We start from the raw sequence: 20,884 nt of genomic DNA on the forward strand, positions 1-20,884 counted from the left end.
TTAACACTCGTTCTTTGTCACACACTGTCCTCGTCAATGCCTGGAGGCAAGTCTCAAGGACCTGGAGGTAGTGTTGTAAAGAAACAAGAGAACTACAGGAAAGATACAGCACAGAAGAAGGTCTTTCGGCCCATCTTGTCCATGCTGACTCAAAGGCACTCAGATGCCCTTTCTAATTCCACCTTCCAGCCTACAACATGTGTAAATTTGTTAGTAACCTCAAGCATGGTCAAGGATCAGCGAAGTTGTCTTTAAATGTCATAACCCACCATTTGCATCATTACCTCAGACACAGTTCAATGCACCACAGCTTCATCACTCACCTGCCAACAATCTGGGCTCATGCCTCACATTCAGATTTTTACTTCACCTTCACACACTCACCACTGCGACAAACCTCACACCCGCATTTCATAGCCTGTACACACTGCCAGTTATTGAACAATGACAGCCGCAGAAGCCAAACCGATTAGCTCACACTCACTGACACACTTGCCTCTTTTCTGCGTAACAAGGTGGCACTCAATTTAAGCGACAACTGAGAAACTGCTGCTTCATGTCAGATACCGCAGCATGGTTGGTGAACTGGAGCAAACTGGCTAACTTGCAATCTTCCCAAACACATGGTGCAAAATAAAGTGACTTGCTCAATACTTGATTTTTAATAAAACCAGCGTGTAACTGTGGGAATAAATATAATGGGCCACCCTGTTACAGAGAAATCAATGTTGCCTTGAAATTCATAACTTTCCAAAGAAAATAAATACGATTGACTGGAATATTTTGCAGAAATTAGTCTGGTTAGCACAGCCAAATACCCAGCAACGAAAGCACTAGAAAAATAACAGGCAATATAAATGTTCAATGCTCGGATAGAAGATTTATTTTTCATTGGACTTTATGCTCATTTTTACAATGTCTCACTTATCATCTTGAGTGGCCTACGATATGCACATACCAGACAAAATTAATGCTTTTCTATTCCCTGATCCAGAACTATTCTTGCTCTAATATTTCTCTCCCGAGGGTTTTTTTCTCAATGATTCACATTATCCATTAAACGATATCTATCATGTTTCTTTTACTGAATATTTTGCTCATGCAACAAGGATATATCCAGACTGTGAGCTTTGACAAAGAGTCATGGAGACTCGAAAAGTTAGCTCCTTTCTCTCTACACAGTTGCTGTCAAATCTGCTGAGATTGTCCAATATTTTCTATTTTTGCTTCAGATTCCAGCATCCACAGTAATTTGCTTTTCTCAGGAGGCAGTGGCATAGTGATATTGTCACTGGACTATCAATCCAGAGACCCAGAGTAATGCTTTCGGGACATGGGTTCAAATCCCACCAGGGCAGATGATGGAATTCTAATTCAGTCAAAAAAAATCTCGAATTAAAAGTCTAATGATGACCATTGTTGTAAAAACCAATCTGGTTCACTAATGTCTTTTAGGGGTGGAAATCTGTCATTCTTACCTGGTCTGGCCTGCATGTGACTCCAGACCCACAGCAATGTGGTTGACTCTTAAATGCCCTCAGAGATGGGCAACAAATGCTGGCCTGGCCAGTGACACCCACGTCTCAAGAACGAATAATAATTTTTTAAAAATCCATTTTACTTTGGGCATCAGGTGCCAACATTATATTTCTATAACCTCATTCTTGGGATGCGGGTATTTCTGGTGAGGTCAGCATTTATTACCCATCGTCAGTCACCTATAGCATCACAACAATAAGGTATTATTAAGTTGCTTGTTACATTGCTTAAAAGGACAGTTCGGAATCAATCACATCGTTGTGGGACTGGAATCACACTTTGGACAGACTATATAATGGACAATACATGAAAGAGTTAAGCTTTTATAACAATCCAAATCACTTTTTTCAGACCCATTGCCTATTTTTAGAACTGAATTCAATTCCCATGTTAGAGATTCGTAACTGCTGAACAAATAAATCTTTCAATTGCTACTTTACAAACATAACAAATTCACAACCTTACCCAGTAAAGTAAAATCCTGCTGTAATGGCAGTGAGGAATAAAGCTGCCTCTGTTTGTTTGTCTGCAGGTTAGGTGGATTGGCCATGCTAAATTGCCCTTAGTGTCCAAAATTGCCCTCAGTGTTTGGTAGGGTTGCTGGGTTGTGGGGATAGGGTGGAGGTGTGGGCTTGGGTAGGGTGCTCTTTCCAAGAGCCGGTGCAGACTCGATGGGCCGAATGGCCTCCTTCTGCACCGGAAATTCTATAATTATCCCAAAATTGTATCTCGGGGCAATTCAATGTCATGCTGCGCCTGAAAAACAGCTCGCTGCGGTGCAGCATAGCCGATAAAAGCCGGGATGCCCCGTTCCCGGGACCTACCTGGCTCGCAATGTCGCACGAGTTCCAACGCGATCTCGTGAGACGTTGCAATGTAAATCTTGCAAATTGTGGGCGGCATAATTTTTTGGCGAATCTGCATAGTAAAGCGAGACAGTTAGTCTCACTCTAATGTGCAGATTACCAAGGCACCCGATCGCTTGCTGTACTGGGGAGTTCCGAAGAGCAGATATCCCCATTGTACAAAACGGGGCTATGTGCGGCCTCGGCCGCCTATTCCCCACTGAGGTCCTTTATACAACACAAGTCACCTTGTATAGCCATGTGTTTCTTGATGCTGTGAGCATCGGGGAACATGCGGCTAAACGCGCTCGCTATAGGACTTTGTTCCCAGTTAGTTGAATCGTGCCCTCAATCAAACCACAGAGAAGCACCCTTTCCATCGCCCAGCAGACAACTTACCACTTCCAACCCAAGCCTTTTTGTGTTCGTTCTTTGTAAATTGGGGTAGATCCGTGCACTAAAATTATACCAACTGGAGGCTGCATTAAGACAGCTCACTTCACGCATGACATATAAGCAGAAAATAGGGCAGGGAATATTTCTTGTTGGGCACGTCACTCGGCAGGCGTGGAAGAGGGGAAAATTTGCGCTTGACAGATTTGTCAGAATGCGACACAACAGGTCAATTAACAGACAGTGAGTGTGAAAGGCTCAGCGCTGCCGGGAGGGTGGGAAAAGGGCGGGCTGAGAAAAAGGAGGGTGCGGGCTGGCACTGTCTTCCTTGGGAGACGGGGAGACAACCAATGTGGCGCTGCCTCAGAGAGCTGCTGCTCCGAAACAAAATTAATTATGATGGAAAAATGTATCAAAGTGTATGCAGGGAACATATTCAAACACAAACCTCAGTTCTGAGAAATCGTTATTAATTTTATTTCAGCCTGGACAGTTCCCACCAGCCCCCCCCCCCCCCGACTGGAAAGCAGACAAGCAGGTAAAATTGCATTCGATAGGCCTCTTAATATTGGGCTAAATTTCCTGCTTGATTGTTGGCAGGTGTGCTTCCAACTCTCGAGCGGGCTGTCCAGAATATCACCCGAGCATGTGATGATTTGAGATGGGCGCCCAGTGTCTTTTCACGCGATTTCACGTGCCTCTGGGTTGGGCACGCACCCAGCCAGGCAATGTAAAATTCTGGCCAAGGGAAATGTTCATCACCTGGTTTCATTTATTAGAACACCATAGAAACATAGATCCCCCATGGTGCAGAATGATGTGTTATATGAGTTGGTTTAACATTGACTGCAACTGGATGCAGTAAGATGAGAAACAGGCTTCTGACACAGGAGATGGTTCAACACTGTTTTAGTGAACCTGCTGATTGCTGTACATAATCTGCTGTGGGCTGACACTCTATTAATCTAAATTGATAACCTCTGTCTGGCTTGACCAGACTGGGTCTCTGTCACATGGAGACGGTGCTCACTGCACTGTGCACCCTGACTATCTCTGTAGCTGTATCCAGTGAGAAGAGGCAGAGTCTTGATGCCTCGTGTGTTTTATAGTGGTAGTGTCCCCTGCAGTGTCCTGTCTGGTGATTGGTTGTTCTGTGTCCTGTGTGCTTATTGGTTATTCTGTGTGTCAGTCACTGCCTGTCTGTATCTCATTAGAGACATGAGTGGATATTATGACACAGAAGAGGCCCTTTGGTCCATTAGGTCTGCACCAACCCCTTGAAAGAACACACTAGCCAATCCCATTCCCCTGCCCTATCCCTGTAACCCCACCTAACCATCATCTCCCTAGAGCCTAAGGGCAATTTTATCATGGCCAATCCACCTAACCCGCACATATTTGGATTGTGGGAGGTAACCGGAGCACCCGGAGGAAACACGCAGACATGGGGGCAATGTGCAAACTCCGCACAGTCACCCGAGGCCAGAATTGAACCCGGGTCCCTGGCGCTGTGAGGCAGCAGTGCTAACCACTGTGCCACAGGAATCATACCACGTAGCCCAATCCAGCATTCAGTCTCTCAGCAGTCTGTATTATTCCTACCACTGGGAGTAAGTTAGTCAGTTGTGTTTCTTTACACCTGTATTTCTTGTTTAGATTCTTCGTCTTCACAATGCATTTAAACATCTGTTCCTGACTTTAAAATGCTTTGCCTTTAAAGACGCCTGGAAAACTAGGAAATTCACAACCAAAAGACTTTGCAGTTAAGCCAATTATAAATTCACTGTAATTTCTCAACATTAAACGAACAGATGTTATGTAAAATACCTGGTTAACTGAATCATTGATTGGCCTGTTGAGGAATGATTTTTAATTTTGGAACATTAATATGAAGAAGGCTGATGGAAACTTTCATTATTGATAACAGCGGAGATCTCATTATGCTTGGAAGACCCAGGCGGCTGGTAGGTTTCAAATGATGAATCATATGGTTCACTCATTATGTCACTGGGCTGTGTCGGAAAGTGAAAACTGTGGGACACATGGTTCCAAAATGAAAATTGAGTGAGAATGTTTTGCACTTTGAGGAAATCCAATGAAACGGAGAATTGAATCACTCTGTACTTTGAGAGATTAAAAAAAACGTAACACTGTTCCAAGTGTGCACTGGAAATGAATATCAGAACATTACAGATGCCTTTGCTCTTTTGAAGGTAATGGACAGAAATGTCTGGCTGCATGTGAAATGATTTTGCGATCCATGTTCTGAGCTCTGACCAGAAGCAGTGCAGGATAATGCCAACACCTAATCTTTTTTTCGTAATTTGAGATGACAATATTATTCTTTAAATGGCGTGATCTTCAGGGTTCCCTGGTGACGGGCCGGGCGAGCCACACAAACGCCATAGCCCTCAGCGGGACCGGAAGGTCCTGCTGGCAACTAATGGCACACCATCGCCGCCGTCAGTGGGGGACTGGAAAATCAAACTGGAAAATCCCACCTCATTATTATTCTTTTGTTAAGATAAAAGTCAAATTATTTTGCATCTTAGAGGAACAGTCAATTGGTGGGACTGAGTTTGTTTTTCTCATCCTATTCAATGACGCAAAGAACAAGAATCGCATCCTGGCCTTTAATAACAATGACTTGCATTTGTTCAGTGCTTTTTGTGCAGTAAAACTTCTTCAGTGCATTGCAGGAGCTTTTTCAGACTCAATTTGACACTGGGCCATTAAAAGAGGAACCTGGAGACCAAATGTTTCGTCAAAGAGGTAGGTTGTAAAGAAGCAGAGAAGGAGAGATTTTGAAAGAGCTTCATAGCTGAACAATCACTGAGAGTGCTGCAAAGAAAATTGGGGATGGGCGAGAGGCCAGAATTGAAAGACAACCGAGATCTCAAGGCATGTAGGGCTGGAGGATGTGACAAAGGTGAGGAGGGGGCAAGGCTATTGAGAGGTTCAAAGAAAAGCATTTTGAAATCGAGGCATTGTACATAGCTAATATAGGTTAGTGAGAATCGGCAGTTATGGGTGAATGAAAATTGGTTTGGGTTTGGACACAGCCAGCAGAACGTTGGATGACCTTGTATCTCTCAGCGAGCTGTGGAAGAGAACAGCAAAGGTGTCACATGAGTTGGATGTCTTTCACCTGCGTTGCCCACCTAAGATCCTGGGTACCGTCACCTGTAGACACAGCATAACCAACAGTGAAGGACTGCAGAGGGCTGGACGAGGCACCCCCTGGACATCATAATGGAGAGACAACTGATGCTGGCAGGACATGTCTTTTTCCTCCCAGACATACGCCCCTCAAAAGTGGAAGTAGAATGGATGCCGTCTGGTGTAAGATGAAAAACAAGCCAGACAAAGAAGACCTGGCAAAGTACATTCAAGGAGGACCCCAACTGGAATGGAGCACAGGAGATTGTGATGATTGGGCCAGGTGGCGAGTCTTGGTATGCATTTTCCCACCCAGGTCTCAAGGAAATAGGTACTTGTTATGACACTGTGGATTAGGACACGGTCAATTCCAGCCTCTCTAGATGCGGAATCGCAACACAAGTGAATTAACCAATAATTCTGAGAGAAACACCCAAAGTTTTTGGCCCTTGGCTGCCAATGGTTACAGTCACCAGGTTTGTAAATGTAAACACAATTAATTTTTGTTAATAACAAGAACTATAATTAAATATGCAGCAAATACGGCTGGGTATCTATTATCTAACTCCTAATCCCCCACTTTAACTTGCCCCCAATCTCACACACATACACACAAGAGAAACAAACAGAGGGGAAGAGAGGGGTGAAAATAAAAGGATGAAAATAAAAAGATGAGTCTTTGTTTCAGATCATTGTTTGTAGCACCTTTCTGCTCTCAAACTTTGCTTTCAGTTTGAGGTTTTTACTGTAGATTCATTCAGGTCTCTGCAGTTTCATAAATGCAACAGCTTTTCTAGAGAGAAGACAAGGAAGAGAGAGCAGGCCCTCTCCTTTTGGTGTACAGGATTCAAACTCTGCTTTCCTTAGGTTTCTGGAAATCATCCCACTCAGGCAAGATCAAATCGTCCCCTGTTACCGGGAAGAATACAATGGGGCAGCAGGGTAGCATAGTGATTAGCACAGTTGCTTCACAGCTCCAGGGTCCCAGGCTCGGTTACCGGCTTGGGTCACTGTCTATGCGGAGTCTGCATGTTCTCCCCGTGCCTGCGTGGGTTTCCTCTGGGTGCTCCGGTTTCCTCCCACAGTCCAAAGATGTACGGGTTAGGTGGACTGGCCATGCTAAATTGCCCATAGTGTCCAAAAAGTTTAAGTGGGAGTTACGAGAATAGGGTAGAGACGTGGGCTTGAGTAGGGTGCTCTTTGTAAGGGCTGGTGCAGACTCGATGGGCCGAATGCCTCCTTCTGCACTGTAAATTCTATGAACCTATTGGCCAGGTCATTGACCACCAGCCAACCAATCAAACCGATTCCCACCCTATCTTTCGGGTGCCACAGGGTCTGAGTTCTCCTTTCGAAAACTATACACTATGTTGCAACTTTTTGAATTCCTCGTTCTCTATGCTTGACTGAAAGATACATGTCCATTAAGCATCCATGGATCAAAATTGATAACGGCAAAAATAAAGGAAGGGGAATAAGGGAATCATCATTACAGTAAGTCAGCCATACTTTTGGTGATAAAATTGAAAATATATTGTGGTTTTCTTGCACATGCACTATCAGGTCTGATATTCCAAGATGCAAATTTTCCTCACAGTGCGAATGTTTCCTTTCGAAAAAAAAATTCAACACTATCTAGCTAATTTTGATCACAGACTTGAGATGTAAATTCCAGAAATGTGATAGGAGAAATTAATTGAATGACTAATCACTGGATAATGCACATTTTAAATGCCAGTCAATGTTAACAGACTGTGGGAGAGAAGATTGAAATACATCAATGCATATCTGGATTGATTTTCAATTTTAGCACATGTTTTGATTTTAAAAGTATGTCACATCATAAAAAAAAATCACGGCTGTCAAATTAATTATCCTTAATTATGAATCATTTGACTGTCAGTTAATTTTACTTCGTCAAAATCACTTTTATGCGTTCTGGCTTTTAAAGGGGAGGAGAGAAATGTTAATTCGGGAAACGCACACACTTTCACTTTCTCATTACTTCCTTCTTCCCTCCATTACTTTGGTGAAGTAAATTTACAGCAGATCTGAAGTTTTGCATGCTAAAAAATGAAAGGTGGAGAAAATGTTCCCAAATTCTGAGGGCGCGATTCACCGGAAAAATGATTAAGTGGCATTTTGAGCCAGTTTGGCAAGGTGTTTTGCGATCTGTATTCATCCGCATTTAGTTCACAAAACGAGCATCCCTGTGATTGCTGCCACGCCTGACTCCCTTGGCGTTTGGTTCCCCGACTCATGCCTCAGCTGCTCGCCACTAACAAGTGGGGGAGCTGCACTCACTCCCAGTCAAAATACAAGGATGACAATGAACAGACTTATTCCTCGCTTTGGGGATGCCGACCTTGCTGGGTTTCTCGGTGCATGAGAGGCGGGGCACATTGAGGAGGTTGGAGCACAACAGCAAGGTCAGCAATGCTGCCTGGGGGGGCAGTGGCAGCAGCTGTCAGTGCGGGCAGCATGACCAGGAGGACCACCGTCCAATTCCGAAAGAAGATGAACCACTTCCTATGAGCTGCAAGGTTACCAAATTACCACCTCTCTCCTGGCATCAGTCCTGTTTGCCACCCTGCAATTTTCCAAACCACCACCTGATCTCCCTCCCAATCCACTGGCTGATGCCTCGCACACTCCCCACATCCGAACTCCAAGTTTGTTCCTCAGAACCCCTGGCACACACCATCACAACCCCTTCATGTTTAGGTGTGTTGCCCACACATGCCACCTGCTATATGCCCACCTGACCCATCATTCGTGGGGACCACCATGCCCTCTCTTTGAGCCCCTAAGGAGAAGATAGCACATAAAAGGAAAAGGGCAAAGATGGGTGGGGAGGAAGGGGGTGGATTGCCAGAAATCTGAGTCCTCACCCACTCTGAAGATTGGGCCCTGGCGATCCTGCAATTGCCTGAGGAGGGAGCAATCACCGACAGCGAGATCGGCCTCCACCAGAGAGGTGAGGATCCACTGTCCCTTCATCCAGATGACGTGTTTCAAGTGAGTTGTTGATGTCCCACAAAATGATCCTTCCATTTCACTGACCACATGTCCATTGTCTTGCAGAGTCATCACCTGATGAGGCCGGGCCATCTGGAGTTGATCCCCTTCCCCCGCCACCCAAGAGAACACCTAGGAGGAGAGCTCCAAGGAGACCCCCAGTGAGGCGTTGCAGCTATTATCCCCATCTTCCACCAATTCAGAGACTCACACCTCTGTGGATGACATTAGTGGACAGGCTTAAGAACAAAGAACAAAGAAAAGTACAGCACAGGAACAGGCCCTTCGGCCGTCCAAGCCTGTGCCGACCATGCTGCCCGTCTAAACTAAAATCTTCCACACTTCCGGGGTCCGTATCCGTCTATTCCCATCCTATTCATGTATTGGCAAGATGCTCCTTAAACGTCACGATCATCCCTGTTTCCACCACCTCCTCCGGCAGTGAGTTCCAGGCACCAGCTACCCTCTGTGTAAAAAACTTGCCTCGTACATCTCCTCTAAACATTGCCCCTCGCACGTTAAACCTATGCCCCCTAGTAATTGACCCCTCTACCCTGGGAAAAAGTCTCTGACTATCAACTATGTCTATGCCCCTCATGATTTTGTAGACCTCTATCAGATGGCCCCTCAACCTCCGTCGTTCCAGTGAGAACAAACCAAGTTTATTCAACCTCTCCTCAGAGCTAATGCCCTCCATACCAGGCAACATCCTGGTAAATCTCTTCTGCATCCTCTCTAAAGCCGCCACATCCTTCTGGTAGTGTGGCGACCAGAATTGAACACTAAACTCCAAGTGTGGCCTAACTAAGGTTCTATACAGCTGCAACATGACTTGCCAATTCTTATACTCAATGCCCCGGCCAATGAAGGCAAGCATGCCGTATGCCTTCTTGACTACCTTCTCCACCTGTGAAATGAAATGAAATGAAATGAAAATCGCTTATTGTCACAAGTAGGCTTCAAATGAAGTTACTGTGAAAAGCCCCTAGTCGCCACATTCCGGCACCTGTTCGGGGAGGCTGTTACGGGAATCGAACCATGCTGCTGGCCTGCCTTGGTCTGCTTTCAAAGCCAGCGATTTAGCCCTGTGCTAAACAGCCCTTGCTCCTTTCAGTGAACTGTGTACCTGTACACCTAGATCTCTCTGACTGTCAATACTCTTGAGGGTTCTACCATTGAATGTATATTCCCTACCTGCATTAGACCTTCCAAAATGCATTACCTCACATTTGTCTGGATTAAACTCCATCTGCCAACTCTCCGTCCAGGTCTCCAAACAATCTAAATCCTGCTGTATCCTCTGACAGTCCTCATCGCTATCCGCAATTCCACCAACCTTTGTGTCATCCACAAACTTACTAATCAGACCAGTTACATTTTCCTCCAAATCATTTATATGTGCCATCACAACTAACAAGGCTCCCTCCTTTGAAATAGCCTTCAACTGTGAAGCTAGAGGCTGCTCACAGTCAATCGGGGTGAAATGGACTTTCATCAGATAATGTACAGCAGGGCTCTATCCTGGGCGATTTTAATAGGGCAGAGAGGCTGCAGCTGTGGCTGTGGCTGTTGTGGGTCCCCCCCCTATATTTAAAGGTGGCCTAAGGCCTCGCAGACGCAAAGCCCCTCACCCCCCGGCCCAAGGGTGACCCCTGACCTGGATCCCTCCAGCCTCCCAAATAACCGCAACCCCCCTGAAGGCTCCCCCCCCCCCCCTAACCTGAGCATTGGTACAGCAGATCCTGTGCCCTTGAGATGTATGTCAGTAAATGCACGTGTCTACTCAGCTCTTCATTTCCCCTCAGTAGCTATTACATCAGGTTCTCGTTTTTGTAGAGGAGCACTAAACGTTGCCCATGTGACTTCTCACTGGGCTGTCGGGTGACTCCCGGGAGGCTTCTGCGTTCAACTTCAATCTCACTCGTGAATTTTAAATGAATACAAATTAGACTTAATGAGATCCTCACCATTTTTGGATAAAATCAGATCTCAGCATTGCGGTTTGGAGCTCTCCCGCGATGCACCCGGTGCGCCCAGATCAGCGTTGAGCCCAACGCGGTGGGAAAATCTCACCTTTAGTGATAAGGAAAAGCGATACCACAGGACAACCTCAAACGAGGAACAACAACCATGGACATTGTCTTGTGGTCCTCTCCGACAGTGGAATGTTCCGGGCCCAATAAAGGTCACCCCCCCTGCCCCCCGCAGCGAGATCCCCAGTGGCATGAAGAACGAGCCACACAAATCCCCTCAGACATCAGCTGGACCGGAAGGTCCCGGCGCCGGCTAGCGGTGTGTCACCTCCAAAAAACACGCCACTGGGGGTGGGGGGGGGGGGCGGAGCAGGGAGGGGGTGAATCCAGCCCCATGTTACTTACCACCCGCCCCATGTTACTCACGATTACTCACATCACCCTGTGGACCATTCTCTGTGTGAGATTGTCAGTTTGTGTCAAGTTAGAGCCAGTTTTGTGCTATAGACCCATGCAGCCCTGAGAAATGGATTGAGGTTTCTCAGAAGCATTTTGCCTTGGAATCTGGCAGCCAGAAATAAACTTTTCTTCTTACAATCTGCACCTAGATTGAACCGCCCAGATTTCAGATGACAGACTAATGCCAACATGGCATCACTATTCCTCCTTTTGAATGGAATGTTTCAAAGTATCTTTGTGTGCCTGTTTAATTGATTTGTTCTTTAATACCCTGCAAACCATCTCCAGACTCCTGTATTTGAATGAGGTCCGTATCTTCTTTATTCTGCAGCTTCGGTGAAAAATTAAAATAAAACAGGGTTTTACGACGGAGCTGAGAACTTTAATTCCTAGCATGTACACACACTGACTGAATGGCCCTTCTGTCTTTCCCTGTGTCTCTGGGTGCCCCTGGTTCTCATTGCGAGGCAATGGCACAGTTTTTTTTATCTTTGTAATTTTTTCATACATTCAGTAAATTGGGCGGCGCGGTAGCACAGTGGTTATCACAGTTGCTTCACAGCTCCAGTGTCCCAGGTTCAATTCCCGGTTTGAGTCATTGTCTGTGCGGAGTCTGCATGTTCTCCCTGTGCCTGCGTAGGTTTCTTCCGGGTGCTCCGGTTTCCTTTCACAGTCCAAAGATGTGCAGGTTAGGTGGATTGGCCACGCTAAATTGCTCTTAGTGTCCAAAAAGGTTAGTTGGGGTTACTGGGATAGGGTGGAAGCATGGGGATAGGGTGGAGGTGTAGGCTTGGGTAGGGTGCTCTTTCCAAGGGCTGGTGCAAACTTGATGGGCCGAATGGCCTCCTTCTGCACTATACAGCTCTATGATTCTAAATTCCCTTTTTAACCCATGTCTTCGCTTCAAGGGTTGTAAAACATCATTAGCAATACATATATATGTATATGAAGAGGGCCTCCAGATTTCCCAACACCGAGCTCACAAGAAACTCTGATTGAAACAAGAACCATATTCCACCTTTCTTAATACATAAGTAAAAAATATAAATTACAGTTATATGTTGTTCCTGTGATGATTGTAGGGAATATATATATATATATATATATATTGTATTGCACATATTTATATATATAGTATTGTATTTATATATATTGTATATATACTGGGGGACCAGCAGATCCAACCCTTTACGTCTGCTAAAGCTGTGATTAAGGGGTTAACAGCTAGGCAGGCTGTAATGTCACTCATGGGAGGGGCTGGGTCTGCTTTCAACATAATTTTTCAGCCATGCCCTGTCTCTGTTTTTAGTTTAATTTTAGAGTTCTGCTCTGCGGAAATGGGTTTGTATTCCCTTATTTCCCTTTCTTTTATTTTTGCCATTACATTTTTGATCCATGGATGATATATGGACATGTGTCTTTAAGGCAGTCTGTAACTTTAATTCAAGCAGAAGGATGCAGTGGCCTGTGCATTTAATTAAAGCAAAGCCTGTGCTGGTTTGGACTGGAGTTGATTGGCTGGGTCTTGGTTTGTTGGTTTGGCTGATGGCCAATGAATTGGTCCAAAGGTCTGTGATTTTCCTGGTAACAGGTGGTAATCTCATCCCCCTGGAATGTTTTCAGAGTCACAACGTTTTTCAGCTTGCTTTCAGTTGACCCCTGGCAGCTTAGCGAGAAGATTCACTGTCTCTCCTCCCCATTTTAAAAGGCTGTGTTTCTGAACAGGCAGAGAGCCCTAATGAATCTATTTATAGGAAAACGGTCAGAGGCTCTGCAGGCAATGTTCCAAATCTGTTAACTTTCCCCGGAAAAGCTGCTGTGATACAACTATCCTTCTCCAGAAAGCCTGCTGCCTGTGAGCACTACCTTTTCTGTGGTACAGAAGTCTGATACAAACTGAAAACAAATACAAACTGAAAGCAAGGTTTGAGGAAACAAAGTCTCTGCCTCTTGAGAAAGGTATAAGTACAGTGCTATTTCAAACTGCAGGCACACCAATATAGGCTGTAATACAAAGACTGTAAACTACAAGCTTACTATGAATAAAGCATGCTGGGAGCTATCATCTGAGCAAATACATTTTCCTCCTTTTACACCCTCTATTTGTCTGTCTGGTGTGTATTTGTTGGAGGCAAGTTAAAGCAGGAATTAGAAACTTATTAATATTTAACCAACTGTATCTGCTACATATTTCATCATTATTCTTGTTATAAATAAACAGTAATTGTGATTCAAGTTAAAAACCTGGTGACTGTAATTATTGATCAGCCAAAGGCCAAAGATTTCAGGTATTTTTCTAATAATTATTTGTTAATTCACTGTGCTGTCACTAACCCCCTTCCGCTGGAACTTATGATGAGGAAGCAATTGGGGGCCAATTTGCCAGTGGATCAATTGAGGCTTTTAAATGACCAGCTAATGACCACTAAGGGCCTCCTACCTCCGTTGCTGGAATTATACCCATGGCAGGAGGTGGCAACACCATTTGTCAAGACCACCAGGCTTGTGGGCTGAATGGCAGGTGGCCTGTGTCAAATGTAGGCTGCCCCCAAGGGTAGCCTCCACATTTTCCCCTCATGAACCTGGTCCAACTTAACTTTTGAGGCCCAAAATCGTATATGCTTTGCTCTCTCAATATTATTCACTATTCTTTCAATATGTCCTGTCAAATTCAAAGATGTATTGGCATGAATCTCCAAGTTGATGTTCTAATACAAAAAAATCCTATTTGTCAGTGGAATCACTCCAGGGAGGGGGGGTTGTATCTTCTCCGCGCAGTTTACAAAGAGGAATTTGGCGATTATCTCTGGCTCACTATCCCAGATTTGCAGTTTGTGGAAGTGCATTGCTTGTCTAGTAGAAGTGTGTGGGCTTGAATCATGACACTTGGCGGTTCTTATCATTGCCTCCAAACAACACTGCAATGATTGGGAATTAACTTGTGTGGAATTATTAATGCTACTGTCACGAATCCATCAGCATGTAGCAATGCAATGCATTAATAGCTGCTATGGAGAAACCTACACCCATAACCAATTCAATCCACCCGTCAGCAGAAGCAGAACATGAAAGCACAAGTGGTTTTCCTGTGCTGCTCAACAGCCCCCAAAAGTTTGAATTGAGTAGAATGACAGCACTCTGTTGATAAAAAAATAATTTTATTGAGATTTCCGCACTCTGTTTTTAAAGCGACCAATGTGCAGAGAAGATTTGCTTTCTCATTCACATCGTTGTAATCGAAACAACAGCAAAACTTGAGTCTAATAAAGTAGATGAGATTGATGAGGTCACACCACTTAAATTAGGTGCTGATTTCAACAACAGGAATAGTAACTAGATAAATGCTCTGGGTTATGTAAATCTCTGCATTTCACATGAAGGCAGGTTTTCAGGTCTGCAAGGAAAACAGCAGTTGCTTGTGAGTGTCCCTTAGTGATTTACTGATGTATGCAAAACTAGATATTCATTTCAAAGTCTTGAATTTTCTGACCTTGTCGAATAATACAATAGCCAGATTTGCAACTAAGGGACTGTATTTACATTTGTATAATTGCTAATTACACGTTGCTGAAAAGGTTTCGGTTTAATGTCACTATAGTGCTGTATTGGTTCCCATATTACAATTAGTCTTCATTCAATTTCTTGTTGAATGTCTAAACAGAATAAATGGCAATGACTTGCATGAGGAGATTGTATGTTTTAATGGTCTCTGGGTCAGTGTCAATGCTCAAAGTAATTACTTCAAAATTTCCGATGGAGTTCAAATATACTTAAAGGGACTACGTGCTAACTTATCTCCTAATTTTCCTGTTTATTTACTTGAATAAATTAGAAATTCGTTTATAAAATTCCAGGATTTTGATTTCAATTTCAGCATGGTAGATGATGCAAAAATTAGCATCTTTCCCTTACTGTTAAATTCAATTGTAATCCACATGCTGAGCTAAGTAACTTCCTTCACTTTTGCTGATGTTCTTTGTCACTCTCCTTAGGTCCTCTCTGGTGTCTATTATATTACTACTTCTGATAGTAATGTTGTATTGCTTTGTGCAATATCTGTTACTCACTTGCATCTTCCAGGATGATCTTTAATTCGATGTTGAATAACACTCGTAGTATTCCAATTAGAGCAAATGCTTTATTGAGTAACATTGATAAATTAACTGAGTTTGTTCTCTCTCCAATGCTTAAACTAGATGTTACATGAACATGATTAAATAAGAAATACTTATGATTAGCTACACCTGCGCTGAGCTGTCTTTGCCTGCCTGTGGTCACTAGTCCCTGTCCATGCGAAGAGGCGGATCTTGGCTTGAGTCTGTCGATTTATACCTGTCTCTAGTGCTGCCCTCTAGTGATTACTTAATTGTTATGGCTATACATTAACGCCGTGTGTACATACAGATATGCAGATCATTATAGTGCCCTTATTTGAGGAGGATATAGTTACATTAGAGGCAGTTCAGAGGAGGTTCAATAGATTGATTGAAGAGATGAGAGGTTTGTCCAATTAAGGGAGATTGGGCAGTTTAGGCCTGTACTTTCTCGAGTTTAGAAGAATGAGAGTAGGTGGTGCAGTGGCCCAGTGGTTAGCACTGCAGCCTTACGGCACCAAGGTCCCAGGTTTGACCCCGGCTCTGGGTCACTGTCCGTGGGGAGTTTGCACATTCTCCCCGTGTTTGCGTGGGTTGCGCCCCCACAACCCAAAGATGTGCAGGCTAGGTGGATTGGCCGTGCTAAATTGCCCCTTAATTGGGAAAAAAGAATGAATTGGGTACTCTAAAACATTTTTTTTTTTCAAGTTTTAGTGTGAGGAAAATTCACGTTTGAGTATTAGTAGATGGTGGGTTGATATTTACGGCCCCCGTGCGGCTTGATTTCCGGTTGCGGAGAAGTCCCACCATTGGCTAGTAGGGGGATTTTCCAGTCTCGCTGATGACCATGGCATAGCTCGAACCCTCCGCCATCTGGGAACGCACCGTGGGGGTGGGGCGATCTGCCATTGGCAGGACTGGAAAACACCACTGGTGGGAAGGGCTAGAAAATTCCCATCAATGTCTGTAAAGCTAAGGTGGGGGTGACACTAAATCCTGTGAGTAATTAGCCGATCACAGTGACCTCATTAGATCACTGTAACCTCATTGGATCACTGATGTCATTGGGTCATTGTAACCTCATAGGACCAGTGATACCTCATTGGATCACTGATGTCATTGGATCATTGTAACCTCATAGGACCAGGGAGCTCCTTAGATCATGTTGCCTTTCCCTACTCAACCAGGACAGTGTAGTATGATTTGAGTGATGGCACTGACAATGAGGTTGTGACACTATGATTGTAAAAATGGTTGATGAAAGGTACGGGCTCAATGGGCTAGTTTGTCCACTTTCAGCCTTTAGTTATTCATAGTTTTGTGGATTCATAAAATTTACAGTGCAGAAGGAGGCCACTTGGCCCATCGAATCTGCACCGGCCCTTGGAAAGAGCATCCTACCAAAGCCCACACCTCCACCCTATCCAAGTAAGTCAGTAACCCCACCAAACCTTGTTGGATACTAAGGGCAATTTAGCATGGCCAATCCACCTAACCTGCACATCTTTGGACTGTGGGAGGAAACTGGAGCATCCAAAGGAAACCCACGCAGGCATGGGGAGAACGTGCAAACTCCGCACAGACAGTGACCCAGTGGGGAATCGTACCTGGGGCCCTGGAGCTGTGAAGCAACTGTGCCAACCACTGTGCTACTGTGTTGAAGATTAAGAGGGCAGTCCATGTGGTGTAGGTACACCCACTGTGCTGTTAGAGAGGGAGTTCCATGATTTTTTTTTTAAAGTTTTTATTGGTTTTCACATTTTTATGTTACACATTCCAATTCGTACTACGGGGTTCATCACCACGCCTAGTATTGAGCAAAGCAACCCAAGAAAAATTTCAAATTACAAGTTTTAGATAAGCCAAAGAAGAGCGAGAAGAAGAAAACTAAAACACGACAGACAGCAATGATCATTCCACATGTCTTCCCCCCCTGGCTGCTGGCTACAAACAGATCTTGGAACAAGTTCGTGAATGGCTTCCATGTCTTGTGGAAGCCCTCTTCCGATGCCACGGATGGCACATTTTATCTTCTCCAATTGGAGGAATTCTGACAGGTCTGCCAGCCAGTCTACATCTTTGGGTGGTGCTGCTGATCGCCAGCTGAGCAGGATTCTTTGGCGAGCAATTAGAGAGGCAAAGGTTAGGGCATCAGCCTCCCTCCCCATGAAGAGTTCTGGCTGACCTGAAGGCCGCCACTTTTGGGCCTGGCTTCACCCTCACCACCACAATTTTGAACATTGCCTCAAAGAAGGTTGTCCAGAACCCGGCAAATCTGGGGCAGGCCCAGAACATTTGGGTGTGGTTGGCCAGCCTTCATGGCACTGTCCGCATTTGTTCTCCACCTCCAGGAAGAACCTGTTCATCCGGGTTCTGGTTAGGTGCACTCTATGAACCACCTTTCACTGCATTAGGCTCAGCCCTGCACATATGGAGGTGGTGTTTGTCCTGTTTAGTGCATTGATCTAGAGTCCCCTCCTACTTCCTCTGTAGTCCTTCTTCCCATTTTTCTCTTGTCTCATGAAAATGAAATGAAATGAAAATCGCTTATTGTCACAAGTAGGCTTCAAATGAAGTTACTGTGAAAAGCCCCTAGTCACCACATTCCGGCGCCTGTTTGGGGAGGCTGGTACGGGAATTGAACCGTGCTGCTGGCCTGCCTTGGTCTGCTTTCAAAGCCAGCGATTTAGCCCAGTGTGCTAAACCAGAGCGTACCTCCTCCAACAGTCGCTCTTACAGGTCCCCACAGTTCCCTTTCCCTAGGTAGCCCGCATCCAACAGTTCCATAACTAGCGAGTGTACTGGCTTCCAGGGGCACGTCAACGTTTCCCGATGGAGGAAGTTCTTGACCTGAATATACCTCAGCTAGTTCCCTTTAGATAGTTGGAACCTCTCCATGTGTTCCTCCAGGGTTGCTAATCTGTTGTCTGTGTACATATCGCTAATCATCAGTGTCCCCTCGTCCTGTCTCCACCTTTTGAAGATGGCGTCCATATTGCAGGTGTGAAATTGTTGTTGTTACAGATGCCCCCCCATACCCCCCCCCCCCCCCACCCCCCACCCCCACCCCCACCCCCACTCCCAGCACACACAAACGCCATGATTAGTTTATCTACCGTGCTGAAGAAGGCCTTTGGGATATAGATCGGGAGGGATCTGAACAGGAAAAGAAACTTGGGCAGTATGTTGATTTTGATCATCTGCATCTCCCTGCCAGCGAGAGTGGGAGTGTGTCCCACCTCCGCAGGTCCCTTTTAGCTTCCTCTACCAGACCCGTCAGGTTCCATTTGTGGACCCGTGTCCAGTTGCAGAAAATTTGGATCCCAAGATCGCGGAATTTGTTTTGGGCTTGTTTGAACGGTAGTCTTTCTAGCTCTGTCTCTCTTCCCTGTGGGTTCACCGGAACGAATTTGCTTTTGCTCAGGCTGAGTTAGTAGCCCGAAAAGGCTCCAAACTCCTTTAAGACCTTCATTGTCCCTTCTATACTGGCTTGGGGGTCTGAGCTGTAGAGGTGCAGGTTATCCGCATAGACTGAAACTCAATGTTCACTGTCCTCCCTCTGGATACCTCTCCAGCCTTTCACCGTTCTGAGGGTGATCACCAGTGGCTCGATTGCCAGGGTGAACAGCAACGGGGCAGTGGGCATCCCTGCCTCGTGCCCCTGTGCAACTGGAAGCATTTAGGGATGGTGGTGTTCGTCCACACACTCGCCATGTGAATCCTGATCCAAGCCCAAACAGCTCCAGTACCTCTGTGAAATACTTCCACTCGACTCTTTCGTAGGCCTTTACTGCCTCCAGGGAGATGATCACTTCTAGTTCTCTCCCCGGGTGGGGTCATTATCATGTTCAGCAGGCGCCTGATGTTTGATGTTAGTTGCCTGCCCTTGACAAAGCCCGTCTGGTCCTCTGCGACCACCCCCGGTATGCAGCTCACCAGCCGCCTAGCCAGGGTTTTTTCCAGGACTTTTGCATCTACACTGAGCAACGAGATAGGTCTGTCAGCATGAAGATAGAACAAATTACAGTGGCTGCTGGAATCTGAAACAAAAATAGAAAATACTGGATAATCTCAGCAGGTCTGATAGCATTTGCGGAGACAGAATGGAGTGCAATGTAATTTAGATGACACACTCATCACTGGGTCAAGTTAACGGGAACATTTGGAGAATTTGAAATGAGGGGAAAGAACTTTCTCGAAGTCAGAGCTATTGGTTCACGAGAATGCCAAGCTGAAGTTGGAACTTGCTTGCGATGCTTCACCCGATAGAGTTGGTGCCGTCATCTCACACTTTATGCCTTCAGGAGAGGAATAAATGATAGCATTTGTTTCACAAACTCTTACTAATTCAGAAACAAATTACGCACAGCCAAAAAAGAAGCTTTGAGCATTATTTTTGGTGTAACAATTACCTTTATCGGCATCATTTCACTTTTTTGACAGATCAATGTCCCTTTGCTACAATATTTGTGGCTAAACTCTTTAGCAGTTAATAGGTTACACAGATGGTCTTTGATGAAATGTATCCCAGGACGTTGTGGGAGGCTGGGGAGGAATTTGCCGGCCCCCTAGCTGAGATATTTGAATCATCGACAGCCACAGGAGAGGTGCCTGAAAATTGGAGGGTAGCAAATGTTGTGCCCTTCTTTAAGAAGGCCTGTAGGGATAAGCCTGGGAACTACAGACCGGTTAGCCTTACTTCTGTAATGGGTAAGTTGTTCAAAGGTACTCTGAGCGACAGGCATTTAGTCAGGCAAGGGCTAATTAGGGAAAGTCAGCATGGCTTTGTAAGGGGAAAGTCATGTCTCACAAATTTGATTGCGTTTTTTGAAGTGGTAACCAAGAAGGTTGGTGAAGGCAATGTGGTCGATGTTGTCCACATGGACTTTAGCAAGGCCTTTGACAAGGTACCGCATGGTAGGTTGTTGCAAAAGGTTGAATCTCACAAAATCCAGAACGAGGTAGCCAATTGGATACAAAATTGATTTGGCGACCAAAGCCAAAGGGTGGTTGTGGATGGTTGTTTTATCAAACTGGAGAACTGTGACCATCGGTGTGCCTCAGAGATCAGTGCTGGGTCCACTGTTATTTGTTATATATATTAATGATTTGGATGAGAATGTAGGAGGCATGGTTAGTAAGTTTGCAGATGACACCAAGATTGGTGGCATAGTGGATAGTGAAGAAGGTTATATAAGATTGCAACAGGATCTTGACCAATTGGGCCAGTGGGCCGATGAATGACAGATGGGAGTGTAATTTGGATAAATGTGAGGTGATGTATTTTGGTAGATCAAATCAGGGCAGGACCTACTCAGTTAATGGTAGGGAGTTGGGGAGAGTTACAGAACAAAAAGATCTAGGAGTACAGGTTCATAGCTCCTTGAAGGTGGAGTCTCACGTG

The sequence above is a fragment of the Scyliorhinus torazame genome, chromosome 21 (assembly GCF_047496885.1).
Source record: "Scyliorhinus torazame isolate Kashiwa2021f chromosome 21, sScyTor2.1, whole genome shotgun sequence".
Classification (NCBI taxonomy): Eukaryota; Metazoa; Chordata; class Chondrichthyes; order Carcharhiniformes; family Scyliorhinidae; genus Scyliorhinus; species Scyliorhinus torazame.